We start from the raw sequence: 4,897 nt of genomic DNA, 5'->3' as shown, positions 1-4,897 counted from the left end.
GACAACGGCGAGTGTAGGCGGCGCTAGGGTGGTGTGCTGGTGCGGTTTGGCAAGGTGGCCACGGCAGGGATGCAAGGGGAGAGAGGGGAGGTCGTCGGGCTCGGCGACATGGCCGGCATGGCCATGTCCTAGCTGCTCTCCTCCTCTCCTTAGCATCACTATGCACCATTTAGGGTTTGAGGGGACCAGGGGACACAATGGTGTAGGTTAGGGTAATTTAGGTGGTGTAGAATCACTATTTGCAATAGTTGCAAATAGTGCCCGATTTTGTAATTTGCAAAAATATCCAAATTTGAAATAATTCAAATGGTGAACCTTTTTGAAATGTGAGTGTTGAGATAAGTTGTATTTGACCAGAGGTGATTAGAGGTGGTGATGGAATTTTTAGAATTCAAGAATTGGCAAAAATGGCTAAGTGGAGAATGTTCCATATGTTAAAAAGTTGTGACTTTGGATGAGCATTGCTCATGATCAAAGATGATTTTGGCATGGTGATCTTGACCAAAGTTGTTCACCTTGATGTTTACTTTGAAATGGTGCAAAGAGTTAGCAAGATTTGGTTTGGGAAAATTGAATGGCAATGGCTCAAAGTGGTGATCAGACTATAATTGTCAATTTTGACCATTATTATATGTGAGCTAGCTTTGTGTTTGAATTTCATTTGATTTGTAATTCTTTGATTCCAAAAGTTGTAATAAGTGTTTAATAACATTATTCAACTAATGGTGAAAACCAAATAGGTCTAGGGTCAAAATTTATAAAAATGCCATAGGGCATATGTGAGGGTTTTTAGGGTTTTTCATTTAATGGATTTTCTCCTTCTTTGATCTATTTGGTTGGTGATCTTAATATGATCACATTAGGGTTTTAGAGCATATCAAATACAAGTAATAACAATCATCATGGCATATCACTCAAATGCACAAGTCCTATGCATGGTACTATATGCAAATTAAAAAGTTTTTGTTGGTTTGAAATTTTGCTTTCTGGAATTCTCTAACTTTCTTTTTATTGAAATTTGGGGTGTTACAGACACCGCCTCTTCGGAAGAGGTGACGAGTAGGAAGCGCCACCGTGATGATGACGACGAGGCGGGGCCATCATCGAAGAAGAAGACGAAGTAGTTTAAAATAATTTATATGTAATTTAATTATGTTTTTTCGAAATTTTATATGTAATTTTAAGTTGAACCGATTTGATTATTATAGTAAAGAATTTTCTTCTATCTATTTAAATTATTTTTAATGTTTGGGGGCGGCGTTTGGAGAACGCGGCTGGGGAGCGACGTCCCCCAAACGCGGCACGAACAAAACACGTCCCCCAAACACTCGATCCGGCGCGCTTTGGGGATGGTTTGGGAACGCGGCTGGAGATGCTCTAAACCCCGCACTACACGTCAACCCGACGAGTTTTCCAGACGCTCCACGCCTCCACCCACCTCGCGTTTTTCTGGTCCACACGCGTCGCAGCAAACACCGGATCTCCTCTCGCGGTGAGCCGGCGACGCCGGATCTCCTCTCGCAGCGACGCCGGCGGCTCCGTTGCCCCGCAAACAGAAAGTAACAGCTCCGGCGACGCTCCTTCAGCACCTTGTGCCGTTGACTCAGTACCCGCCGCCGCCGTTGACTCAGGGGTGTTTGTTTAGGCTTATTTGAGCTTTCCATAGAAATAAGTCAGGGGATCCAAACAAACGGTCCGGCTTCGTAGCTGGCTTTCCAAAAGCCAAAGCAGAAAATACACTGCGGGGCCGAAGCACCCCTGGACGTGCTTCCCGCAGCTTCGCTGCTTAAATCCGAACCGGTACCCTACATTGCCACTGCTATTTCACGTATTTACATCAAACTGCCATTTCTTGCCCCTGTGTGTTTCCGCGGCAGATGGGAACGAACGAAAAAAACCCAACCGTGACTGAGCGCAGCAGTCTCCAGTCCCCACCGGAATCAAAGCTACCAGAGCTCATTGGAATTGGCCAAAGCTGTTGTGCGTGTGTGTATTGAGTGCCAATCCATTGAAATCAATGCTACCGGAGCTGATTGTACCAAATATATACATCGATTTTATTGATGCAATCGCGATAATAAACTTGAGAGCTGTGCGCGTCTGTGCTAAGTGCACGTCATTACATGATACTAGCTTTTATCTTTGAATATGGAGAAGCACGGAGGGAGAGGTGTCTAGGAAATAGGTTACATGAGAATTTGTATTTGTGCAATGGTATATATATGTATATCTGGTATTTTATAGTCACACATCGCATACGCTAAAATCAGCACAAACACATTCTCAATACTCTGGGTATTTTAGACAATTCATATGTTCACAGCCAGACAGCCAGCTAAGTTGCCAAACAGTAAAATTTGGAACAGCAGATTTCCCCTCGCGCAAGAATTTTTCCCGCACAAATAGCTTTTCCCTCTGACAAACAACAATGACACAGCCCAACAAACAGGCCATCAGTACCCGCCCCCGCCGCCTCAGAACCTGATGCCGCCGCCGCTTCAGCACCTGGTGCCCTCGCCGCTGAGGTTCCTGCCGACGTAGGCTCCTTCGGCCGTCCGTCCTCTCGTGTAAGTTCTCTTTCAACTCGTCCTTCCCCTCCCTATCTAGTGCTTGATACAACTGCTACATGAATGACCTAGGGTTCTTGATGCCTCCCGTGAGATCCTGTTAGTTGCCTCTAGTTCTTGATGCCTAGGGTGAGCTAGTGGCTACGGATTCAGATTTCTGTTGGATCTGTCATTCTGTCAATTACTGTAGTAATATATGATTACAGTGTTTGCCTCTAGTTCTTGATGCCACTGCATTTCCTTTTGGATCTGTTAATTGCCTCTAGTAATATATGATTTGTGTTCCATTGCACTTCCTTTTGGATTTGTCAACTGCCTCTAGTGTTTTATGCCTGCTCTGCATGAGGACAAGTGCCTCGCATGCATCTGTAGAAATTAGCAAAATTAAATCAGCATGTCATTTCTCTATCAAAAGGAACATAAGTAGTGTATAAAAACTGAAATGTCCATAGTCATTTCTCTATCAAAAGGAACTTATGGCTGCGCTGAATGGCAGACTTGGAGGCTGCAGACTAACAGATCTCCAGATGGATGGAGTGGTCGCATGCGCTCCATTCGTTCATCCGCCAGTTATTCGCTTCACCTCCCCAGGACACATGACAAGAGGTAATTTCTTTTCTTGCTTTATTCCTCACGTGAGCTACAATTTATGGATGAGCTACGATCTCTTGGCTAGTTGCATAGGAGCACGAAGTGTACTTGTGAACATAGGCTAATTTGATAGATGTGCATATGCCGATTCAGTCCATGGGCAATACTTATAAATTGTAATAAAAAATTCTTGCTTATGTTTGCTTCAGTAGATGGAACAAGTCTTGATTTTTTTTTTCTTATCATCATTGTAGTCTAGTAACGATGGAGGTTCCAGTGATCTGACGGTGTGAGGAATTCAGAGCCGAGTTGTGCTATTGTAAATAACAACTTGTGATCTGTAGGATGACCCTGTGCAAACATGAAATTTGGAATGCTTATACAATTAATGTGCAATGTCACTTATACGGTCTGATGCATTGTTAGATGCAGTTTCTTGCATATCTTGTATCAATTAAATAAAATTCACTTTAGCACACAGATGTTTTACAACCAAATATATTTGCATTGTAAGATGGGGTCTAGACAATTGGTTCTAAAAGAAGGAATTTCGCAAAGAAAAATTGATGCTTATAGTTTTGCTCAATTAGCTCGTTCATCCTATCACACTGATGCATTTGTATGTTATGTTGATTTCAGTCCATTTCATCCTTTGTGAGAAGAGTGGAGGTAGGTATATTTTGCTAAACAATATTCTTCCTTATTATTTATTGTCGTGCTTCTAAACCATTTCATCTTTGCCCTGTTTCTGTATCTGTAACCATTTCACCACTGCCATGTTACTGAACCAGTAACATGAAATTTATTCTTTAATTGTCTGCATCCCTGTTATAATATCCATCTTTTATTTCTTATTCATGGCATGATTGTAATTTAGCTAGGATATAATGATTACTATTGCTGGATGTTTGGTTTGGTGCTTCCTGATTGAGTTAGGCTGCCTAGTGCTTCAAGTTAGCTATGCTTTCTTTTGAAGTCCCGGTTGCATCATGATTTGTTGTTTTACTAAGATGCTGATTAATACACATACTTGGTTTGGCAAAAACTCTGTTGGGTGGAAGTGCATCGGAGACAGCTTCTCAACATGATGCATGGCTCCGTTGGCGCGGCGGAGCGATGACACTGCCACTTGCCCAGCCTCTGCTGACTTAATATTCGCCGATGCTACCGCGTCCATCTTTAAGTCGCCTCACCTTATGTCCCCAAGCTGACAGAAGTCAAGGCCACTGCGCCTCTGATCCAGCATCTATTTTATGTAATGTGCTTGTGACCAGAGTGTAAAAGTTTAATTTTTATTCGAATTACTATGATCGTCCTAGCCTTGTTGTGTAAATTGCATTTTTTGGTTGTAGAATTATCCCTGCCTGCCTGCCAAACAGATGAATAAATGGAGAGTATTGCTGACGAAGGGTTTTTTGGTGTAACGAAGTGTTTTGGGTGACAGGAGTGTTTTCACCCAATCCCCTTGGAAAAAACACTCCCACTTACTCGGTAATACACTTCAACCAAACAAGGCCTAAATGAAATCTCGCCGGGATTGTTCATTTCACGCCTTAAGTTAAGTTTAGCAGTTTAGGCACATAAACCGTCTCAAGAATACTTCTCAAATCAATCTCAAAATAAAAGTTAATTCCGTTAACAAATGCTAATTCCGGTCAACCAATATAAAATAAACAGAAGAGCAAAAGCTTACTAAAACAATACCCTCTCAAAAGTCAAAATACAAATGGTGTTCTCGC

At 42.3% G+C, this 4,897-nt stretch overlaps 1 long non-coding RNA gene across 1 annotated transcript; it reads left to right on the top strand.

Annotated features, from left to right (window-relative positions):
• The first annotated feature begins 2,461 nt into the window (after window positions 1-2,461).
• On the top strand, window positions 2,462-4,476 carry LOC127334966 (uncharacterized). The gene is made up of 2 exons (XR_007872551.2): window positions 2,462-2,567; window positions 3,064-4,476. It is a non-coding gene; the product is annotated as an uncharacterized lncRNA (long non-coding RNA).
• Window positions 4,477-4,897: the final 421 nt, after the last annotated feature.

The sequence above is a fragment of the Lolium perenne genome, chromosome 2 (genome assembly GCF_019359855.2).
Source record: "Lolium perenne isolate Kyuss_39 chromosome 2, Kyuss_2.0, whole genome shotgun sequence".
NCBI lineage: Eukaryota > Viridiplantae > Streptophyta > Magnoliopsida > Poales > Poaceae > Lolium > Lolium perenne.
Note: the sequence above shows the minus strand (reverse complement) of the source record. Positions and strands in the feature narration are given on the sequence as shown.